The sequence below is a fragment of the Aphelocoma coerulescens genome, unplaced genomic scaffold, assembly GCF_041296385.1.
Source record: "Aphelocoma coerulescens isolate FSJ_1873_10779 unplaced genomic scaffold, UR_Acoe_1.0 HiC_scaffold_39, whole genome shotgun sequence".
NCBI lineage: Eukaryota > Metazoa > Chordata > Aves > Passeriformes > Corvidae > Aphelocoma > Aphelocoma coerulescens.
This window is the reverse complement of record NW_027183733.1, coordinates 693280-718096: the sequence shown is the minus strand read 5'-3', so window position 1 is coordinate 718096 and position 24817 is coordinate 693280.

Below are 24817 nucleotides of genomic sequence, written 5' to 3'. Positions count from 1 at the left end.
CAGCCAAGGCCCTGCTAAATTCCCGAACCTAGAGCAAGGCAGCAAAGACTTCCCAGCATTAGGAATAGTTTGGTTTTCTTCCTTTTCCATTCCAAAAGGGGAGTGCATATTAGAGGGGGGCATAGAGTAGGCAGTTCCGGAAGTCTGTAATTCCCGAGTACCTCAGAGGGTGCTGTTGCCAGGAACTTAGCATCAGAAGGGGGCTGCATCCCGCAATCATTTGAGAGACTCCATGGCAAAAGCCCCATGGCCTCTCCCTGGAGTTGAAGAATGTTACAGGACTCCTCTGTCTCCTTTTTGGTGGATGAAGAAACTCAGAAAGCCACACTTCTGCCAGAACTCTCCAAGATGCCCCCTTTGCTCCCCGTGACTCCATCACTGCCCAGGAAGCTGTCTTTTCTACCACAGCAGTTTGACATACAGTTAAAAGTCGTGTGGCAGAGAAAAAAGGCAAGAATTGGTTTCCAAGGGATGGCAAACAAGAGATACCAGAACCTTTGGCCCTACCAATATTAAAGCAACTCCATTAAGAGAGTTCTTGCACTTCCTGAGGATTGGCAGAAGCCTATCTCATGATGTATGTTGCTGGGGGTCTTTTTAGACTGGCAAAAGGAGCTGTTGAAGGTTGCTTGATCTGTGCTAAAGCCAACAGCCAAGTTACAAAGTAACTTGCTAGAGGAGGGAGGCCTTGGGCTGCATGGCCCTTCCAAAGATGCCAGGTGGATTTTCCGGAGATGCCCCAAGTGGCAAGGCTTAATATCTTCTGGTAATCATATGTCAGCTAGCAAGGTGGCCAGAAGTATTTCCAACTACTTCAGTAATGACAGGATCAGTTCTTAAGGCATTTTTGGAACAAATCATTCCAAGATACAGCATTGTAGAAGCAATAGATTCAGATAGGGGAACTCATTTTGCAGGAAAGATCCTTCAAGGGGTTTTGGCTTCTTTAGGAACACAATGGAACCTCCATAGGCCCTGGCACCCCCAGAGCTCGGCTCGGGTAGAAAACAATGAAGAGAGAAATAAACACCTTTTGAAGCTGGTAATAGAAACCAAGATGCCATGGGTAGGGCTTTGGACATTGGCTTTGGTGAGAATGAGGGCCCAACCCAGAAGAGAGATTCAGTTATCTCCCTTTCAATCGTTGTTTGCAATTGCCCTCCTGGTAAGTCTCCACCCAGTGGGGGGGGGTAGAGGCAAGTGATGCATTTTTAAAACCATCTGTGGCCAGGATCCTGCTTCTTGTGAAACCCCTTCAACAGGAAACTCAGCTGGCGCAAGCCCGGCCTTTGGACTTTGCTGCTTTTAACATCCAACCAGGAGATTGAGTCCTAGTTAAGGAGTAGAAAGAAGCGCCAGTGCTGGTGAAATGGCGTGGCCCATTCCAAGTGTCACTGACGACAGAAAACAGCCGTCAAGTAAGCTGAACACAGGTGAACCCGTCACTCTCGGGTCAAGATCTCTGAAGCCTCAGAGATTTGCACATCTCAGCTGGAGGAGAAGGCCGGGAGGCCGTGACTGACACTCTGCAGGAGTGGGCCGGAGCAGTAGGCAGTGCTTCGACATCGGAAGAAGCCCCGCAGTCCTACCTTCAGACCGTCTGCTGAAATAGACTGTATAGGCATCCCTCCTCTAGAATCTCCACTCACTTGGGGGCTAATACTTGTGGCCATTTTGTTACGTTAAGTGGTTTCTGTGTCTTCAATTGCCACAGGTGCTGCAGAAGACAACGGGAAAATTAGACTAGCTAATTAGATGACACTATTAAAACATTTTCCTTACTAATTCTACTTTGATATGGTCAGCTGAGTTTAGGCCAGGAGTGGGAGAATCAATTTGCAGCCTTAGGAGAAGAAGTAGCAAAAGTTTTTAACCTTAGCAATTGCTGGCTCTGTGGAGGGCCAGGAGGATCTGAAGAGTGGCCATAGTTGGCTAGCCCAGCTGAACCTAAATGGTGGGTCAATGTGAGGGCCACAGTGGGATGGGATTTGGGGCCAAAGAAGGAAGTTCATGGCCACTTCATTCTTCTCCAACAGGCACTTATTGCCTAAATAGGATAGGGCGTGTCTATGTAGGAAAAGGCAACTGTCAATTGACTTTCCCTCTGGGCTTGAACAACTGGGTTTGGACCCCCAATTGCCCTCCTTCCAATTGTTCCAAATATCAAGGCAAATGCAATCAAATACCTGTTCGGCTCACTAACAGTAGCTGCGTAAGGCGTTCTTATCACACTTACCAAAAATATTTGGAAGCCTGTAAAGCAATGGGGAGGGACAAGGGGTTTTTTTGACCACCTGTTTTTGAGCAGTCCCCACAAAAATTCCACAAGTAGAAGACATGTTGTTTGTGATTATCAGTGGGAATGGCCACACCGGATTGGAACTCAAAGCCTTTTAGTGAGTTCTGCTCCAAATCCAACCAAGCAGCTTGCAGATGTAAATGTAGGTGGGAACCCTGTGCGGGAGCTTGGAAATGCAAATGCTGGGACCCTTATGGTGGGGCAACTCTTGTTGGAGGACCGTTAGGCCCGGGAATCCTGCTGTATTTTGAGCCACCAATTGATGACCATGGGTAGGTTCCTTTGCTAATGGAACACGGGCTTTGAAAGGACAGTATTGGATTTGTGGCCAACATGCTTAGCTCAGGTTACCTCCAAACTGGTCAGGGATATGGTATATTTAGTAGACTGTTGTTCTTTTTGCTACTACAAGTTCTGGGAAATCGCTTAGGAATCAAAATCTGTGATGATTTAATTAGAGAAAAGCAGTCAGCTGATGCAGCCCTGGCTGGAGGGAGCACCCCAAAACGGGGAAATGATGAACGGCCAACAGAACAAGTTACCCAACACGATGGACCAGCCCCTTGGAAACCTAAGGAATTAATCCCAGATGCCTGGGAACCCATTTATCATTTGAAGGAGATAATTAGGTTACAAGCTGTCTCGGAAATAATTACCAACCAGCCAGCCACAGCGCTTGACCTTTTTGCTGACCAACCCACTTAAATGAGGAAAGCGGTATTTCAACATTGGATGGTATTAGATTATCTGTTGGCAGAAGAAGGAGGAGTTTGTGGGAAATTAAATGACTCGAGCTGCTGTTTGCAAGCAGATGACAGCAGAAAAGTGGTCAAACAAATAACAAAGGAAATAACGTCAGCTCGTGGACCTGTCCAAATGTTGAAAGGATGGGGATGGGACATGTTTTCATGGTTAACTGGCCAGCTCTGGGCTAAATGAATACGATTCCTCCTCTTATATGCTATAGCAACTCTCATCTTTTTACCATGTGTGACACCATGCTGGCTGCAGCTCTTTCAGCAGGTGCTCAAGGGGATGCCGCTAGCAGCCATGCCTACCTGATCCAGAAATGACTACAAAAGGACAGAAAAGGATGTCACTGCAAATAATAGCAAAACCCAAGAAGACTCCAGAAGAAAAAATTAAATCCATGGTAATTAAGGTTTGTAAAGACAAATACAGAGCAAATAAAAAGAGGAGGGATTAAAAGGAATGAGATGGATGAGTCTTTACAAAGAGACCGTGTGAATCGGCCTGTAGACAAGGCTAGGAAGTTATGGCTAGTGAAGTAACAGAAGAAACTAGGAGTTCTCTAGAACTGTTACTAATCATCAGAGACTGTTGATTAATCAAGGCCGTGTTAAATTCCTGAACCTAGAGCAAGGCAACAAAGACTTAAGAGCATTAGGAATGGGGTTCTTATCTTTCTTCTCGATGCCAAGAGGGGGGTGCATATTAGAGGGGGGCGCATAGAGTAGGCAGTTCCGGAAGTCTGTATCTCCCGAATACCTCAGCCAGTGGGGAAAAGGAAGAGGGTGCTGTGGCCGGGAACTTGGCATCAAAAGGGGGCTGCATCCCGCAACCGTTTGACAGACGCCATGGGAAAAGCCCCATGGACTCTCCGTGTAGTCGAAGAATGTTGCAGGACTCCTCTGTCTCCTTTTCGGATATAAACCTCAGGCATCGTGGATTAATTTTCCCTAACGGCAGCGACCTGCCGCGTGGTCTCCGTGCTCCTCTCCAGCCCCCCGGGACGTGTAAAATAGTTCCCAGCGGCTCCCACCGCGCGTTGCAGACGGCTGCGCGGCCCCGGGGCTGCCCGCAGTGCTCCCCTGCCCCGCCAGGGCTGCCCGCGGGCTGCGGAGCCGCCTCGCCACCGGCGCGGCCAGGGCCGGGGCCCTTCTCGACAGCAGCCGAGGGGCTGCGGAGCGGGCGGCTGCCGGACGATCAGCTATTTTATGCCGCGCGGTGCTGCCGCCTCCATCTAGCTCTCCATCGCGCCGCCGCCCGCCGCCCGCCTGGGCGCGCTCACGCTCGGCCGCGCTCGCCGCCCGCCCAGCCTCGCCGGAAGCTCTCCCGCCCGGGCTGTGCCCCGGCTCCGCCGGCAGCTCGGCAGGGCCCGGCCGCACGCGTGCTGCGTGGCTCGGAGCAGCCGCGTTGCGCCGCAGGCGACGGGGAAGGCGGGGCGGGCCGGCGCCATCGTGGTAGCGCGAGGAGAGGAGCGCCCGGGCGGGGCGGCGAGCGGCGCGGCGGTGAGCGCTTCTGCTTCCTGTCGCTCGGCGGCCGCCCACGGCAGGTGCCGTGTGACCCCGCGGAGCGGCGGGGCCGGCCGGGCGGTGCGCGGCGAGGCTTTCGGCCAGCGGCGGCCACAGCGAGAGGCTGCTGGCACTGCCCGTGCCGGTGGAGAGAGCGGGGATCCGAGGCCGGCCTTCCCCGGGCGACGAGGGGAGGCCGCCTTTGCCGCGCTGCCCTCCGTGCAGCATGTGGCCGATTCCGGCGAACCCGGGGTCTCCGCAGCGGCGCGGGCGGGAGGGAAGTGGGGAGCGCGCTCGGTGCCGTGCCGGCCGCTCCCGGCCAGCGCTGCGCTGCGCCGAGGCGTTTTCCCGCCCGTCCTGGGAAGGACATAAGCGACACCGTAGTTGGAGCTTAGCTGTCAGGGGGTACAACTTCCCTCCATTGGCGACCTCCTTTTCCCTCTGATTCAGCTACCTTGTGGTAGGTGCGATGGTGCTGAAGAAGGGTGGCGGCTTGGCACAGTTGCTGTCATAGGTGGTGCGAGAGCTCCACGCAAGGAGCTTTGAGTGGCATGTGTGAGGGTAGGAGGGTTCGGCACCCATAGCTGAAGGCAAAAAAGGTCAGGGCATGTCATCAGCCGCAGTCGTGCTAAGTTGTTCATCTTTGCAAACTGCTTGCCGAGTTGTTCCTTTCTTAGGTAATGGGGTTTTGTATCAACCAGAACTGCAAATGGTCAGTATTTGCAGACAAGGTTACTTGGACTGTTGTTGAAGTGAGTGTAGCAGTTTCTATGGCATTCTGCAAAAAAAGTGACAGGTCTCCCTGTGTTCCCCAGTTCTTAACAAAGATGAAGTTAACAAACCCCTGAAAAGAGGTTTTGCAAAACTTCAGGGATATTTTCCTACTAGTACTGTAGAGACAACCATAGTCACCTTGTCTTTCCAAAAGTGAAGGTTCCCTATTTTTGTCCAAGAGCATCAAGTGCTTTTGATCAGCGTTTGTGTGCATGCATTAGCCTCGTTCTTGCTCTTCCTTGGAGAACTTTTACAATACTCACATGATCTGTGTAGGCTGCAGACTGCAGTGGTGAACTTCAAGGCTTCCAGCAGAAGGGAGATGCTATCCACATTTTGGATTCTCCTTAGTCTGAACCTTCAACGTCCAAGGCTTCACTTTTCAAGCAGTTGGAAGAGCTCCAAATTAAGACATGAACAGGTCTTAATTGACCTTGCCACCGCCTCAGTTAGTCAAGTAATGCTGTGCATTGGATTTGACTAGTGCAACATGTGCTTAAAATATGTAGAGTAACTCCTCGATTACCCTCTCAGAAGGGTTGGAATGGAGAACAAGGAGTTCCCAAGACAAATATTTGGTGTACGAGGAGTAGAATTTAGGAGTTGATTGCAGAGCACTGCATGCACAAATGTCTAAGGAGAATCCATCTTTTGATGTCCCATCTATGCTTGTTCTCATTTGAAATCCTGCACATTCTGCAGGCTGGTTTTGTTAGGCTTGGGGCTGGGGAAGGAGTGATGGTGGGGGAGGAGTGGGTGTTGGTTTTGGGTTATTTTTTTGTTTCCAGAATAGTGTACACAGAACTTGTGCCCAAAACCAGCAGTAGGAAACAATGCAGGTATAAAAGAAGGTCACAGAAATGTCAGATAATACGAATCTGAAAGCGCTTCAGTATTTTACTCAGGAGTTTCACTCTAACAAGGTGATTTTCCTTCACAGAAATGTAGTGGCAGGCTTATGCCATGCTAGAAGTGATGACCTTTCTCTGCCCCAAATTGAGCAGCAAAAGGTTTTGGCTCTTAATTTGAACCCCTGAGCCAGCTGTGTTTCAGGCTGCAGAAGCTGCAGCTGTTGTGGCAGACGCGGGGTGCAGCCCTGCCTGCCGGTTCCGAGCTGGCCTGCGCTGGTGGCAGCCGTCAGCGCCCGGGGTCCCCTGTGCCACCCATGCCAGGGCTCTGCCTGCCTGCCTCGCAGCCCTGGTAGCCTCAGGGAAACATCGCACTACTCCATCTGCTTTAAAAACAAACAAGCAAACAAAAAGCTCCCTGTAAATATATGTAGAAGTCTTGAAACTAATTCTCAGCGCTTGCTCGGAGTTTGTTGATGGAGCAAATGGATTTTGGATAAACTGCTATTGCTAGTACTACTTAGGTTCCTAAACTTCAGAAGGGAGGCTATGGTGGTCACGTACCCCTGAGGAATGTTGGGAACAGTAAGACAGCTCAGTCATTTCAAGGTGGCCAGAAAATGGGTGTGGCAGTGGAGTGGACACTCTGTGAGTAGGTAGCCTTAAGTCATGTAACGACATGCACTTCAGTGGGAATTTTGCATCAACACCAAGAGATTGTGTCATGATGTGTTGCGTAACAACAAATTGGGCCAAAATTCTGCTGATTTTGACCAAGGTGGATGGGCCACCTTCACTTAAGCTGGCAAAGGGACATAAGTCAATGATGTTTGAAAAACAGCCATGAAAACATAGCCCCTTTAGTTTGTTGCTCTGTTGCAAGTCTGCAAAGCTCTGTTGACAGGTCATTGGAAGTAGCTGTTGGAATCTAAGTGCAGTTGGACGCTTTGTCAGTCAGCATCAGCAGGAGGCTTAACGGTTTAGGTTGAGAGGTGGTGCATGGTTTTTTTTCAGAGGAATGGCCCAGTGAAGAGCAGTGTTCACTGCCATGACTACCGTTGTAGCCTTCAAGAGCAATGGTTCATTCAGAGAGAACTTCCTTGGTTCTGCTGGTTTGGTTTCGCAGCTGGAGCAAAGGTACAGCACTGGAAGCAATTCCTAGGGCAGAAGCGGGAGATATCCGAAGCTCTGGACTTCGTTGCCTAAGTGAGCGTAGTCTAATTGGAAGAGTGGTGAGCATCAGTGATATCAGATTTTTTACAAGTTCTTAATTCTGTCAAAACAAGAAAGAAGGAGAGTGATGAAGATGAAATCCTTTCCTCTTCAATCTGCCTACGCAACAACTTCAGCTGTAGTTGTAATGTGTATTCACCTATTTTGAATTGCCCAAAACCAGGCCTAGAGATGCTTCAGAGTCAGAGAAGCGGGTATTTGCTTTATTCGGCGCTGGGTGCATGGGGGATCACTCCTCCTAACACACACACACAGAGCACTCCATACAGTCCAGCATTATGTGTAAAATTTATGAACATTCATCACAATTCTTGGGATAGGAGTGGTTCTAGAAATTACTTCTCGGAAGTCATTAATATCATTAGCATACGTGCCATGCATGCGCTGTGTACGCTGATGGGCGCACTGAGGAAGGCTCCTCTTCTTCCTCGAGGGTCTTTCTGATGAAGATCAGTAGTCTTTGTCACAATGCACTTTTTACCTTTCTTTCTGGAGCATGCGCAGTTCTTCGGTGGCTGATGCAGCGATCTCTGTGCCGGTTTTCAAAAGATCCTGTTCCTCTTATCTTGACAAGATTAAGGCGAATCCTGCTGCTTAGGTTTTGTGATTAACATTTGCTGTCTCTTAGTAGTTCACTCGTGTTTACATGAGTTAACTATGGATCAACCCCCTTCTCAATTTTAGCACTGAAAGGATATTAGAGTCATTTAAAGAGATGTCTCCTATGGAGTACTATAAAACTGCCATAATGGTAAGACGTTTTCATACAGTAGTTTTAGCACAGAAGTAATATATGTACAATCTTGGATGTTTCATCCTGCTGGCTCAGGAGCCAGTATTGAGCTTTTCTCCTTTAAATCCAGTCTTAGAGCTCTGCAAGGATCACTGCAGCATGACGTTGTGACAAGGGGACGCTGATTCATGCATAAACCTTTGACGCTTTCCTTCTATCTTCAAGCAGCTTTGAAAACCAGTGATTATCTGGCATGTTGCGACTTGAGAGTCATGGTAAAGGTTTCACCAAACACTTTGTAATATCAGGCTACAGCTTTCATTCCTAAGGAAAGAGCATTGAGCAGATTGCTGGCAAAATGCTGAAAGAATGAGCCAAAACCAAAATCCTTTAATGGGAAAGATGGAAAAAATTTAGATGTGTTTATTTGAACTAAAAATAATGTGGACCAAGCCTAAATGTATTTCACACTAAATTCTTAGAACTGATTTTAAGGGAAGAAGTGAGAAAGATGAATTCCCAAGCGGAATTTTCAGCAGCATAATATTGAGCATTTATTAGTAGAACAAAGGCATATCACAGTGCAGGAGCACTTAGCAATATTGCTAGAGGCGTGGCTCCATTCATTTTACTGTGAACTTTAGTACTTCTTTAAACATAGTCCTTAAGCCCAGAAAGTCATTTACACTTCACTCAACTTTCCCCCCTCCGTCTCTGCCCCCTTGCGCCAGCACACGCCAGCACACTGCCACCTCGGTCCTCTGAGTAGCTCCAGAATTGAAGGCAGGCACCCCCCTCCGGTGCCTCCTCAGTCTCCAACCTAATTTGTAGTTGATGGGTTCTTTGGGAGGTGTGAGTTTTGATGAGATAACAGACTTCCTGGGATGCATGCGGTTTATCTTCTTTGTTTCTTGAAGATGTCTTGGTTTCCACCTCTGTAATTTCTCAACTTAAAGGACATTTATTATCATGTGTTTCTTCCTACGTTTCCCAACATGTTACCACTCATTCGAAGTTACAATTTACTCTAGTCTTGTTTTTACTTACCTATATTTTACCTTAACACTATTTCTACATAGTACATTCTCACTTCTAAATGTTAAAGTGATAGATGCGAAAGACAAAATTTATCGTTCACTCATTTATCACAGGAGGAATGTGTTAGCTGCTTGTGTTGCAGTTCACTTGTAATTGTGGTCTATTACCGCAGGCCTGGGCCCTAGGGTGTATCACTGTGTCCCGCAGCCATAGGGAGGAGGAGGAGAGAAGATCCAGCAGGCAGGAATTGTGCACCAAGATTTATTCATTTAATTATTTCACAAACTCTTTTACAGACTTTTTTCTTCATAGTCTAATTGGACAAAGGATCAGCCCCCCCCCCCTTGGGGTGATTGGCTAAAATCCTAAACCATCCATTGTCAAAATATTTTTCTACTAGACCATAAACCAGACTTTTCAAGGTTGCAGGTGGCTTGGTTGTTTACATACTCTGCTACCTCTTCTGTGAGAGAGAAAAGTCTCTCACAGACTTAGAAAATAGCAAGAAAATCCTCGCTAGCAGCATTTTGGTATCTACAATTCCCCCTTTTTGTTTGATAAGATAACAACTCCACTATTAATCCTAAATAGAAATTTACATCAGTTATTAATTCTAAATATGTCCTTAAGGCTTTAACGATCTGACTCCATAACAAGAAATTTAAAGTTCAGTCTCTGCTTGTGGAAGGACCATCCCAGTCTCTGCTTGTAGAAGGACCATCTGCCTGATGGTCAACATCTTGGTCATCATCAGAAGAGTCTGATGGCTGATGATCTACATTCTGGTGGCCACTTGGATGGTTGGTGTTCTGGTCATCATTTGGAGGTTGCCTGTTCTGCCTCTGGTGCCGTAGGGCAGGGCGAACACATTTTGCAGCTAGCCACCGTACCCCAGTATCTGTAGAAACGCAAGCATAGCCACGACCCCAAACCATAAGTTCCCGCAGGCCTTCCCACTGGTTAGTGAGTAAATTCCACACCCAGACTTTTGCCCAGGGCAGTTGTCTCTTGCCTGCAGATTGCAATGAGAGAAAGTGATTCAGAAGAACAGGATTCTTTGAATTTTGTGGTACCGTAAGGTGATTAATTGTATACGAGCTTTTGCTAGTCGGCTTCAGTAACCAAATTCAAAGGTTCCTGTGAGAATCGTTGAAAAGCCATGATAACAGCCCTTAATTCAACTAACTAAGCAGAGTCTGACTCGGATTGGTGTGTTAATCAACCACTGCAAAGGCAGTGTAGGATACTGTGCACCTTTGCGCACAGTGACCCCTGCTAAAAATTTGTCCCGATCCGTATGCCCCAGGCTGCCAACACATCCCGTCCCCAAAGGTTAAGGGAAGTGGTAGTAACATAAGGCCTAATTGTAGCTGTGTGCCCCTCTGAGTCCTTCACCGTCACAGGCCGTTCGCTTCAATAGCTCTGTGTGGTTCATCCTCATCCTGTGATGGCCGATCCCACTGGGGGTAAAGGCCATGAGGGAGGCCACGCAGAGAAGGAGATGATAGTTACATCAGCACCAGTATCAATCAAACCTTGAAGCTGAGTCCAGGGCGGACGGGCGTTCGGCAGGATCAGGGTACACGTCATCTGTGGCCTTTGGTCAGAGATGTCTGCAGTCCAGAAGGCCTGCAGAAGTCCTGTAGATCCACTGCCGTTATCTTTGTGAGTTTGTTGTTCTATCCTGGGGACACAAGACTTAAAAGGCACTAATTTAGCAAGGCAGGTCTTTTCAGGAATAGTTACAGGGGGTTTTCAAATTCCCTATAAAACTGAGGACAAGGCTCCGAGGAGCGGATTCCCATCAATCCGACCTCATCCTCATCCTATCGCATTAAACCTGTTAGAAGCCAGACCTGAACAGCCCCTCTCTTCCTTTGTCTCTGAGCTAACGTGAGCCGACATCAACGGCTCCTGCCGTGTTTCCCTCTGCAAAGAAGCCAGCTAGCTAGCCCAGCAAGCTCTTTTCCTGATCCCGAAGTCGCTTCAGCGACGCGTGGAGGTAACGCAGCTGGACTGTCTCTGACCAGGGGCACGCCAGAGTCAGTGCCTCGAGCACCAAACGCTGCGTTATTGGACATTGAAGGTTCAGGCTAAGGAGAATCCAAAACGTGGACAGCATCTCCCTTCTGCTGGAAGCCTTGAAGTTCACCACTGCAGTCTGCAGCCTACACAGATCATGTGAGTATTGTAAAAGTTCTCCAAGGAAGAGCAAGAACGAGGCTAATGCATGCACACAAACGCTGATCAAAAGCACTTGATGCTCTTGGACAAAAATAGGGAACCTTCACTTTTGGAAAGACAAGGTGACTATGGTTGTCTCTACAGTACTAGTAGGAAAATATCCCTGAAGTTTTGCAAAACCTCTTTTCAGGGGTTTGTTAACTTCATCTTTGTTAAGAACTGGGGAACACAGGGAGACCTGTCACTTTTTTTGCAGAATGCCATAGAAACTGCTACACTCACTTCAACAACAGTCCAAGTAACCTTCTCTGCAAATACTGACCATTTGCAGTTCTGGTTGATACAAGCCCCCATTACCTAAGAAAGGAACAACTCGGCAAGCAGTTTGCATAGATGAACAACTTAGCACGACTGCGGCTGATGACATGCCCTGACCTTTTTTGCCTTCAGCTATGGGTGCCGTACCCTCCTACCCTCACACATGCCACTCAAAGATCCACCTGTGACAGCAACTGTGCCAAGCCGCCACCCTTCTTCAGCACCATCGCACCTACCACAAGGTAGCTGAATCAGAGGGAAAAGGAGGTCGCCAATGGAGGTGTTATAAACATATATTATATTGGCTTCTCGCAAAGTATAAAGTAGATATTATATAATGTTAGAAATGCTTTTTGCTGTGTGGATGTAGTTTTCTCTCTTTTTAGCAAGAATGTTAGCAAGTGTGAGCACGTAAGATAACCTCCAAACGAACAGAGGATGAGGCCCGAAAAGCTGCTAATCAACACTTTGTCTAGGGAGCAAAAGGGCCCAAAGGCTACTCCGCCCGGAGAACAGGCGGCCAGGAGAGTCCAAGAGCTGTTATCACCACTCTGCCCGGAGAGACGAAGAGGCCCAAAGCTGCAATCAGCCCTGTCTGTCTGGAGAATTAAGAAATCCACCCTACCATCGACTCTTGCCTAGCGGGCCCAACCCCAAGAATCAAGAGAAATAAAACCACAAGGCAGAAGACTACGCATGCTCTAAAAAGGCGGACCAAGGAGTGGCCATGCAGAACAGCTCCAGGAAAAGTTTTAATATGAATAAAGAACAGACAGTAAAAATGGTATAAAAAAGACTCACCTCTGGCATCAGGTGTGCTCTTGGCAGAGCACCAAGGCACCCGGCCATTACCCCGTTGCTTTATTTGATGTGTCTCTTATTGTCTTTATATTAAACCCTTTAAATTCTCACAGGAGAGTGAACCTCGTTTTTCACAATTAAGGGCTCGTCCCGGAGCTACACCTCGCCTCTGAAAAGCGTGGGAGGATTCAAGAAGCAAGGGTAAGGCGCCTCCCGCCCAAGTTGGCAGGACCTTTGCTTAGCATCCTCTGGCGTGATTTGGTGGCAGCAGGGCAACACCCGGAGGACAAGAAAGACACAAAAATAAAGCAAATGAAAGAGAGCGCTCTCGACAAAAATCCCACAGACACTGGAAAAGAAACAGGACTGGGAAGTATTGTCCAAAGAAAAAGGGGGTGGTTACGGGAGATGAGCGTGTGTGAATGAGACGTGGGCTGGTTGCCCCCAGATCTGCGAAGCGAGTGTGGCAGTCTCTGAGTGCTGCCGTTCCGTCTTGTTCACGAGAACAGCGGCCAGCGAGGAGACAAAGCGAGAGATAAGCGGAGTGAAAGAATCTCCGGGGGTGACTGGGATGGGGTCCCAGAGAAGGGGTTGCAAAGTGGGAGCTACCCCCCCATATGCTGGGTTGAGGAAAACCCCAAGAGCACCCAGGGCCTAAAAGTACCCCAAGAGAGGTTGGGGTTTGGATGCTAGCAATGCTGGGTTGAGGGAAATCCAAGAGCACCCAGAATCCTGAGGATTATATCATACCCATGGGTGGATACTAACAAGTGACTTGAAAGAGGTACCTTATTATTCTGTTGTGAGTAGGAATGAGTGAGTGAACAAATATTAAAAAAGAGTGAATGTGTGAATGAAAAACTGTGTAATTCGAAGTTAACTTTGTTTTTGGGGAAGGTGGGCTCTAATAAATTTTTTGGTGTTTTTTGTACTGTGAAAGGGTGGGTAGTATTTTACAGCAGTGAAGATTGGTGTTTTAAAGGAATGAATTAGTATTTCAAAGGGGGGGATAAATTGGTATTTTGAGTAATAGAGAACTCCTGGAAAAATGGGACAACAACCTAGTAAATTAAGTTCAAATTATAAAAGGGTGCCAGAGGATATACCCCGAGACAGTCCCCTCGGGGTCAAACTCGCAAACTGGGAAACTGATCCTTCTACAAAAGGAAAAGAGAAAGTAAAAATGATTCAATTCTGCATGAAAGAGTGGGTAAAAAAGGAAATCAGATCTGATCGTGTGTACTGGCCAAAATACGGGTCTGATGAGGCATGGATTTGCCAGGCTCTAAATGTATTTGTAAATTCAAAGGAGCCATCTCACCCTGAGGAGAGAGAATATGCTTCTTGCTGGACAGGAATTACAAAACCTCTGGGAACCAAAGTCTTCAAAATATCAGAAACCGCAGAGGAAAAGCAAACAGAAGAGAAAAAAGGCTGAGACCCTTTAGAAGTATTGCCTCCGCCGCCAGCACCAGAAGCTGCCCTCCTCCCCCTGGCTCCGGGGCTTCCCCCGCCAGCCCCCCCTCCGCCCGCACCGGGGGCCTTTCCCCCGGCAGCCCTCCCGCCCCAATGGAGCTGGGGGGGAGCCCTGCCCCCGCCCATGCCGGGGATCCCACCCTTCCCATATATCTCGGGAATCCCAGCACCCTCAATTGCATCAAGGGAAAGGTCACACGTCCCGGCTTCAGCCCCTACCTCTCCTGCCTTGAGAAACCCGGCTTTAGCCCCGGTGCCCGCCTCCTGTGCTCCGGAATATCTGGCTTCACTGCCATACCCCACCCCCACCCTCTGCACCACAGAATATTCAGCTTCAGCGCCAGACTTTGAATCTGCCCCTCCTCCCCAGGGGAGTTCGGTGCTTTCTTCCCAAATCAACCCTCTTCTTAACGAAGGAGCACCATCCCAGAATACAGGAGGTGCCATTAAGGCTCCGAGGCAGCCCAACAAGCCCTCCATTGCTAAACAAACAGAGGGAAGCCGAGAAATTCATTTCTTTCCGTTAAGAGAAGTACCTACGGGAGGAGGGGGAAGCGGCTTTGTGAGTGCTCCTCTAACCTCTACAGAGGTTAGGAATTTCAAAAAAGAAATTAAAGGATTATTAGAAGACCCCATAGGTACAGCTGAAATGTTGGACCAGTTCTTAGGTCCCAACATTTTCACTTGGGAAGAAATGCAATCAATAATGAAAATAATATTCTCCCAAGAAGAAAGAGAAATGATTAGAATTGCTGGAATAAAAATTTGGGGAAAAGAAAACCAACAAGGTCCACCCGGGGATCAGAAAATGCCCATTACACCTCCTAACTGGAACCAAAATGATGAAGCTGGGAGGGGACATATGAATGATTATTGTAATTTGATAATCAAGGGAATAAAAGAGGGGGCACTCTGAGGACAAAATGTCAGAAAGGCCTTTGAGGGGCAGCAAGGGAAGGAAGAAACCCTGACTGAGTGGCTGGAGAGGCTCCGAAAGAATATGAAACAATATTCTGGGAGAGACCCGGAGTCCCTAGCAGGGCAAGCCCTGCTAAGAGTTCACTTTGTCACTCATGCCTGGCCAGATATTAGAAAAAAATTGGAAAAAATAGAAGATTGGTATGAGAAACCTTTACAAGACCTAGTAAGGGAAGCTCAAAAGATATATATGTCCGGAGGGATGAAGAAAAAGCCAAAGTGGGAGCAAAGATCATGATAGCCACTATGCGAGAGAGTACCTTCCAAAAAAAATCTAAAGCCCTCAGGTAACACTCCTAAACATTCCAGATTCAGAAATGGTGGAAAAGAGAAAAATAAAACCTCAGCACAATCAAGATTCCAAGAACAACCCAGGGATGCCTGTTTCTATTGCAAGGAAGAAGGGCATTATCAAAGAGAATGCCCCCACCTGAGGAGGGATCTGAAAAGATTTCAAGAGACACGCACAGAAGAAAAATAGGGAAATCATGGGCTCTATTTTTGGGGGGATAAATACCATCTGGAGCCTTTGATAACTTTAAAAGTAGGCCCCAAAGAGGAAGTATTGGAATTTATAGTTGACACTGGGGCAGAAAAGACTTGTGTGATGAATATTCCAAAAGGGTGGGATGTAAGTAATGATATGGTAAAAGTAACAGGAGCAAAGGGGGAAGGATTTAAGGTCCCTGTCATTAAAGATGTGGTTATTGAAGGGGAAACAAAAATAGGGATAGGGGATGCTTTGTTAGCTCCTGAGGCTGGCAGCAATTTATTGGGAAGGGATTTACAAATCCAACTGGGGATTGGAATCATACCAGAAGAAGGGAAAATGACGGCCAAAGTGTTTAAACTTAGCCAAGCAGATGAAAGCAAAATTAACAGAGAGGTTTGGGCTAGGGAAGGGAATAGGGGTGGACTAGATCTTGACCCCATAAGGGTCACAATTGAAAAAGAAGAAGGTCCCATTTGTGTACATCAGTACCCTATATCTTTAGAAGGGAGAAAAGGCTTAAAACCAGTGATAGAAGAATTAATAAAGGATGGGACACTAGAACCTTGTAAATCCCCTCATAATAGCCCTATTCTCCCAGTAAAGAAATCTGATGGAAATTATAAATTAGTGCAAGATTTAAGAGAAGTAAACAAAAGAACACGGGCCTGCTACCCTATGGTTCCTAATCCCTGCACTCTTTTAAGCAAAATTCCACCTCAACATCAGTGGTTTAGTGTGGTAGATCTTAAAAATGCCTTTTGGGCCTGCCCACTGGCAGAGGAAAGCCGAAATATTTTTGCCTTTGAATGGGAAGATCCAAACACAGGGAAAAAGAACCAGTTGAGGTGGACTAAACTGCCACAGGGCTATTGTGAGGCCCCAAATTTATTTGGGCAAGCCTTGGGAGAAATACTACAAACCTTCCCCACTCCCCCAGGAATACAATTTATCCAATATGGAGATGACCTTCTAATATCAGGAGAAGATGAAATGAAAGTTAAAGGAGCTACCATAAAGCTTCTAAATTTTCTTGGGAAAAAGGGACTAAAGGCATCAAAAAGGAAATTACAGTTTGTGGAATCAGAAGTAAAATATCTCGGCCACCTGATAAGCAAAGGTAGCTGACAACTAAGTCCTGAAACAATTACAGGGATTTTATCCCTCCCTCCTCCCTCTTCAAAAAAGGAGGTTAGGAGACTGCTGGGGCTACTGGGATATTGCAGATTATGGATTGAAAGATATACACAAGCAGTAAAATTTTTATATGAAAAATTAACAGGGGGAGACAATATACAATGGACCAAAGATGATGATGATAATAAATTAGAAAAACTGAAGTTGAAACTAGCCTCGGTACCAGCCCTAAGCTTACCCTCACTAGAAAAACCCTTTCATTTATATGTGAATGCAGAAAATGGAGTAGCTCATGGTGTATTAGTCCAGGAATGGGGAGGGGTGAGAAGACCAATAGCTTATTTAGCTAAACTATTGGACCCAGTAAGCCGTGGCTGGCCAGTATGCATTCAAGCCATAGCAGCTACCGCTATTTTGGTGGAGGAGAGCCGTAAGCTCACCTTTGGAAGTAAACTGATTGTATACACACCCCATGCGGTCCGAAATGTGCTAAATCAAAAAGCTGAAAAATGGTTAACAGACTCCAGGCTATTAAAATATGAAGCAATTCTGATTGACAGTAATGATCTAACTATAGAAGCAAGCAAAAGCCTCAATCCGGCCCAATTCCTGTATGGAGAACCAAAAGATGACCTGGCACATGATTGCTTAGAAATTACTCAATACCAAACAAAAGTTCGAGAAGATCTAGCTGAACAAGCCCTCTTAGAAGAGGAAAGAATATATGTGGATGGTTCATCCAGATGCTTGCAAGGAAAAAGAATGTCAAGATATGCCTTAGTCGATGGGATAAATATGCAGGCCATCGAAAAAGGAAAACTACCTTCAAATTGGTCGGCGCAGTCTTGTGAATTATACGCTCTAAAGAGAGCACTGGAGCATTTAGCACACAAAAAGGGGACCGTCTATACTGATTCAAAGTACATACCTTTGGAAAGATCTGGGAAGAAAGGGGTTTACTAAATTCAAAGGGGAAAGAACTGATACATGAAGGCCTGATTTCAGAAGTGTTGGAAGCATTAAAATTGCCTGAAGAAATAGCCGTAGTGCATATCAAAGGACACCAAGAAGGGATGACCCCAGAAATAAGAGGGAATAACCTAGCAGACCAAGAAGCCAAAGATGCAGCAGAAAATGGGACTGAACCAATTCTGTTAATCCTGACCCCAGAAAGGGGAGAATTGGAAATCCCCAAATTTAGTAAAGAAGAAGAAAAAGAATTATTTAAGATAGGGGGAGAACAAGATCAATCTGGAAAACGGAAACTTCCTGATGGGAGACAGTTACTTAATAAGCCACTCACTAAGAGAATATTAGAAGATATGCATCAAAAAACTCATTGGGGTACTCAAGCTAGCTTGTGTGATCATTTTCTAAAAAATTATGGGTGTATTGGAATCTTTGGGGTAGCAAAACAAATAACTGGGAACTGTAGAACTTGCCAAAGAGTGACTAGGAAAATAATGAGAAAAACAACATTAGGAGGCCACGAGTTAGCTCTGCGACCATTCCAAAGTATCCAAGTAGATTTCACTAAACTTCCTCAAGTACAGAGATGGAAGTTCCTATTAGTAATAGCAGACCACCTAACTTGTTGGGTAGAAGCAGTTCCTGCTACTAGAGCTACAGCTAACATAGTATGCAAAACCCTTCTGGAACAAATTATTCCCAGATATGGAATGGTTAATAAAATAAACTCAGATAGAAGAACACATTTTACATCCAAAGTCTTACAACAAATAACTCAAGCCTTGGGAATAAAATGGGAATTACATACCCCCTGGCACCCACAAAGTTCAGGCCAAGTAGAAAGAGTGAACCAGACTTTGAAAAAAACTTTAACAAAATTAATGATTGAAACTCAAATGTCATGGGTAAAATGCTTACCTTTGGCTCTGTTGAGAGGCCGAACACAGCCCAGGTCAGACCTGGCAGTGTCTCCTTATGAGATGATGTTCGGATTACCCTTCCTTACTGCTCAACATGAAACAGCCACTTATGAAGTAGGAGAAGTAAGTGTCAAAAAATATGTCACCGCAATTGCCAGAACACTTGAAAATTTGCGGCTGAAAGGAATGATCCCTCAAACCACAGCTTTGGAGTTCAAAATTCATAATATCCATTCAGGGGAATGGGTACTAGTAAAAACATGGAAAGAACAATCTTTGACTCCACAATGGGAGGGTCCTTTTCAGGTACTGCTGATGACTGAGGCCGCAATCCAGACCAAGGAACGAGGGTAGATCCATGCCAGCAGAATCAAAGGACCTGTAAAAGAACCTGAAGAGTGGACTGTAATATCCAAACCAGGTGATACCAAATTGATTCTTAAACGGAGACCAGGTGGCAATGAGCTAGAACAATCTAAATAATCCAAGGGATATGCAAAGAATCACACCTAACTGAGAAGTAAAAGCCAAATTTATATCAGTGGCCCCTGGACAAATTCTGGGACATCGTGGAGAAGAATATTCTCACTTCAAACAGGAAGGGTTGGGACTGGATCAAACAGGGAACTCTCATGTTCTGATTCTAGCCTGTGATTTGTATTAAGAAGGGGGAGAATCACAACTTCCATCAGTGCCACATCATATACCCTGTTTGAATCATTCTAACACGGGGCATGCCAACCACGTCAAATATAAGTAATTAATCTAGAGGGAAATTGGCATTTCACACCGTCGACACCCTAGTTGTAAAGGGTGTCAAGCACAAAATCGACCCCCTATCCAGACAAAATCATAAGCAACAAAAGCAATAACTTTGCTCTGCAGATGGGAATTACTAGTGCCTGTTGAATGGGAAACACCTAAGATACGATAAGATACTACAGTTAAAAAGGTGCCAAAAGAAATTTGCCTAAAAGCTACAAAGGAAGTGACAAGGAAATAGAGGGCAAGACCGGGTCGGCCACTGTACTCGCCACCGAGAAGATCCAATACACCTGCTATGGGTTGCAACCTCATAAGCCATGCCGGACCTCTGTTATTCCTTCTTTTGTCACTTCTCCTGGTCCCTTTTGGGACACCGGCAAGACCATGTTACAAATGCTATCGAAAGCTCTACATGGAAAGACACCGGGGCTTCTTTCTTATTACTCATACCCATATCAACAGTCACTGTTATGACTCATCCAAATTGGGTATTTGCATGCATAAGGGAGAAAAATATTGGATTACAGAAAATTTAGGAACAAGTGGAAACAGACTAAGAAGCAATTGTCCAAAAGGAGAAAAATAGATTTGCTCCACAGCTGCCACCAGGGGAACAGTCCAAGATTTGGTAAAAGAGCAAGTGGTAAGTAAAGATACAAAGCCAGCACAGCAACCTCGCCCTATATTCACCTCACCACGCCAGGACCTGTATGCAAAGCTCAAACAACAAAGAGGAAAAAACCCCAAGGTTAGGAAAAAACCTGTTTGTGGAATTGGGGGAGAGGATAGGTAAAGAACTTAACATAACCAACTGTTGGGTATGTGGAGGAGCTTTAATGACAGAAGAATGGCCACGGAAAGGTAGCAGCGTAGGCCCGGTAGAACTCCTTAAATGGAACCGGACAAATATAAGAGGGGGGAACCGACCTGAGGGGTGGATTTTAAGTTCAACAGTGATAGGGGAAGAATGCCTCTGGCGAACTGGGATAAACTTTCTTAATGAAGTAGGAAACACTCCCTGTAAAAGCTATAAAGTGAGTAACAAAACTTCAAGGTGGTGGGTCCCAGAAAAACCAACTTGGTATTGAGCCCAGAAAAAAGGAAAAGACTGTGTATATGATCATGAAGTTGGACTCTTTCAGTGTAATGACACGAGGAAAAATCCTTATTTTGGAATCCCAGAAATAGCCAAATTTGGGGAGAATATAAATCAACAAGAAGGTGATTATTGGAAAGCACCAGATGGCTTCTTTTGGATATGTGGGAAAAGGGCATCCCCAAGACTCCCTTCACATTGGAAAGGGAGTTGTACACTAAGAATCATTCAACCAGGGTTTTTCCTTTTCCCAGAACCAGTGGGAGATCAATTAGGTATACCTCTCTATGAAGACTTCAAAAGAAAGAAAAGAGATTTAATTGGAGGATTCCAAAAATGGAAAGATGAGGAATGGCCCCCTGAACGAATATTAGAAACAGATGGGCCAGCTACCTAAGCACAAGATGGAAGTTGGGGATATCAGACCCCAATTTACATGCTGAATCGTATCATCAGACTCCAAGCTCTTGTAGAAATCATAACCAATGAAACAGCTGGGGCTATGGAATTAATAGTCAGCCAGCAACGCCAAACCAGAGCTGCAATACATCAAAATAGGCTGGCTTTAGACTATTTACTGGCCGAAGAAGGCGGTGTGTGCAGGAAGTTCAATACATCGGACTGTTGTTTAAAAATTGATGACAATGGGGATGCCGTTCTAGATATGGCCAACCAAATCAGAAAAATAGCCCATGTACCAGTCCAAAAATGGGAATCAATGATGTCTGCTAACTGGTGGGATGGCATATTGGGGAAAGAATGGTGGAAGAAGCTAGGTTTCTTCCTCTTATGTGCTACAGCTAGTCTAATATTTCTCCCTTGCTTGATCCCCTGCTTTATTCGGCTAATCACCAGCATAGTTCAAGGCATGCAAGTTGTGGCAATGCCTACTGACCCAAAGTTGGCTATGTCTGGAACAGCACAAAAAATTATGGTATTAAAAAGACAAAGTGATATAAAAGACCCTCTTGAAGAAGCCAAATTGATCTGTGAAAAGAACGAACAGACATTAGAAGCCAAGAAAAAAGAATTATTGCTCAAGCCAAATGATTTATAAAATAGAAAAGGGGGGATTGTTATAAACATATATTATATTAGCTTCTCGCAAAGTATAAAGTAGATATTATATAACGTTAGAAATGCTTTTTGCTGTGTGGATGTAGTTTTCTCTCTTTTTAGCAAGAATGTTAGCAAGTGTGAGCACGTAAGATAACCTCCAAACGAACAGAGGATGAGGCCCGAAAAGCTGCTAATCAACACTTTGTCTAGGGAGCAAAAGGGCCCAAAGGCTACTCCGCCCGGAGAACGGGCGGCCAGGAGAGTCCGGGAGATTTTATCACCACTCTGCCCGGAGAGACGAAGAGGCCCAAAGCTGCAATCAGCCCTGTCTGTCTGGAGAATTAAGAAATCCACCCTACCATCGACTCTTGCCTAGCGGGCCCAACCCCAAGAATCAAGAGAAATAAAACCACAAGGCAGAAGACTACGCACGCTCTAAAAAGGCGGAACCAAGGAGTGGCCATGCAGAACAGCTCCAGGAAAAGTTTTAATATGAATAAAGAACAGACAGTAAAAATGGTATAAAAAGGACTGACCTCTGGCATCAGGTGTGCTCTTGGCAGAGCGCCAAGGCAACTGGCTGTTACCCCGTTGCTTTATTTGATGTGTCTCTTATTGTCTTTATATTAAACCCCTTTAAATTCTCACAGGAGAGTGAACTTCGTTTTTCACAGAGAGAAGTTGTTCCCCCTGACAGCTAAGCTCCAACTACGGTGTCGCTTATGTCCTTCCCAGGACGGGCGGGAAAACGCCTCGGCGCAGCGCAGCGCTGGCCGGGAGCGGCCGGCACGGCACCGAGCGCGCTCCCCACTCCCTCCCGCCCGCGCCGCTGCGGAGACCCCGGGTTCGCCGGAATCGGCCACATGCTGCACGGAGGGCAGCGCGGCAAAGGCGGCCTCCCCTCGTCGCCCGGGGAAGGCCGGCCTCGGATCCCCGCTCTCTCCACCGGCACGGGCAGTGCCAGCAGCCTCTCGCTGTGGCCGCCGCTGGCCGAAAGCCTCGCCGCGCACCGCCCGGCCGGCCCCGCCGCTCCGCGGGGTCACACGGCACCTGCCGTGGGCGGCCGCCGAGCGACAGGAAGCAGAAGCGCTCACCGCCGCGCCGCTCGCCGCCCCGCCCGGGCGCTCCTCTCCTCGCGCTACCACGATGGCGCCGGCCCGCCCCGCCTTCCCCGTCGCCTGCGGCGCAACGCGGCTGCTCCGAGCCACGCAGCACGCGTGCGGCCGGGCCCTGCCGAGCTGCCGGCGGAGCCGGGGCACAGCCCGGGCGGGAGAGCTTCCGGCGAGGCTGGGCGGGCGGCGAGCGCGGCCGAGCGTGAGCGCGCCAGGCGGGCGGCGGGCGGCGGCGCGATGGAGAGCTAGATGGAGGCGGCAGCACCGCGCGGCATAAAATAGCTGATCGTCCGGCAGCCGCCCGCTCCGCAGCCCCTCGGCTGCTGTCGAGAAGGGCCCCGGCCCTGGCCGCGCCGGTGGCGAGGCGGCTCCGCAGCCCGCGGGCAGCCCTGGCGGGGCAGGGGAGCACTGCGGGCAGCCCCGGGGCCGCGCAGCCGTCTGCAACGCGCGGTGGGAGCCGCTGGGAACTATTTTACACGTCCCGGGGGGCTGGAGAGGAGCACGGAGACCACGCGGCAGGTCGCTGCCGTTAGGGAAAATTAATCCACGATGCCTGAGGTTTATATCCGAAAAGGAGACAGAGGAGTCCTGCAACATTCTTCGACTACACGGAGAGTCCATGGGGCTTTTCCCATGGCGTCTGTCAAACGGTTGCGGGATGCAGCCCCCTTTTGATGCCAAGTTCCCGGCCACAGCACCCTCTTCCTTTTCCCCACTGGCTGAGGTATTCGGGAGATACAGACTTCCGGAACTGCCTACTCTATGCGCCCCCCTCTAATATGCACCCCCTTCTTGGCACCGAAAAGAACGAAAAAGAAACCATTCCTAATGCTCTTAAGTCTTTGTTGCCTTGCTCTAGGTTCAGGAATTTAACATGGCCTTGATTAATCAACAGTCTCTGATGATTAGTAACAGTTCTAGAGAACTCCTAGTTTCTTCTGTTACTTCACTAGCCATAACTTCCTAGCCTTGTCTACAGGCCGATTCACACGGTCTCTTTGTAAAGACTCATCCATCTCATTCCTTTTAATCCCTCCTCTTTTTATTTGCTCTGTATTTGTCTTTACAAACCTTAATTACCATGGATTTAATTTTTTCTTCTGGAGTCTTCTTGGGTTTTGCTATTATTTGCAGTGACATTCTTTTCTGTCCTTTTGTAGTCATTTCTGGATCAGGTAGGCATGGCTGCTAGCGGCATCCCCTTGAGCACCTGCTGAAAGAGCTGCAGCCAGCATGGTGTCACGCATGGTAAAAAGATGAGAATTGCTATAGCATATAAGAGGAGAAATCGTATTCATTTAGCCCATAGCTGGCCAGTTAACTATGAAAATATGTCCCATTCCCATCCTTTCAACATTTGGACAGGTCCACGAGCTGACGTTATTTCCTTTGTTATTTGTTTGACCACTTTTCCTCTGTCATCTGCTTGCAAACAGCAGCTCGAGTCATTTAATTTCCCACAAACTCCTCCTTCTTCTGCTAACAGATAATCTAATACCATCCAATGTTGAAATACCGCTTTCCTCATTTAAGTGGGTTGCTCAGCAAAAAGGTCAAGAGCTGTGGCTGGCTGGTTGGTAATTATTTCCGAGACAGCTTGTAACCTAATTATCTCCTTCAAATGATAAGTGGGTTCCCAGGCATCTGGGATTAATTCCTTAGGTTTCCAAGGGGCTGGTCCATCGTGTTGGGTAACTTGTTCTGTTGGCCGTTCATCATTTCCCCGTTTTGGGGTGCTTCCTCCAGCCAGGGCTGCATCAGCTGACTGCTTTTCTCTAATTAAATCATCACAGATTTTGATTCCTAAGCGATTTCCCAGAACTTGTAGTAGCAAAAAGAACAACAGTCTACTAAATATACCATATCCCTGACCAGTTTGGAGGTAACCTGAGCTAAGCATGGCCACAAATCCAATACTGTCCTTTCAAAGCCCGTGTTCCATTAGCAAAGGAACCTACCCATGGTCATCAATTGGTGGCTCAAAATACAGCAGGATTCCCGGGCCTAACGGTCCCCCAACAAGAGTTGCCCCACCATAAGGGTCCCAGCATTTGCATTTCCAAGCTCCCGCACAGGGTTCCCACCTACATTTACATCTGCAAGCTGCTTGGTTGGATTTGGAGCAGAACTCACTAAAAGGCTTTGAGTTCCAATCCGGTGTGGCCATTCCCACTGATAATCACAAACAACATGTCTTCTACTTGCGGAATTTTTGTGGGGACTGCTCAAAAACAGGTGGTCAAAAAAACCCCTTGTCCCTCCCCATTGCTTTACAGGCTTCCAAATATTTTTGGCAAGTGTGATAAGAACGCCTTACGCAGCTACTGTTAGT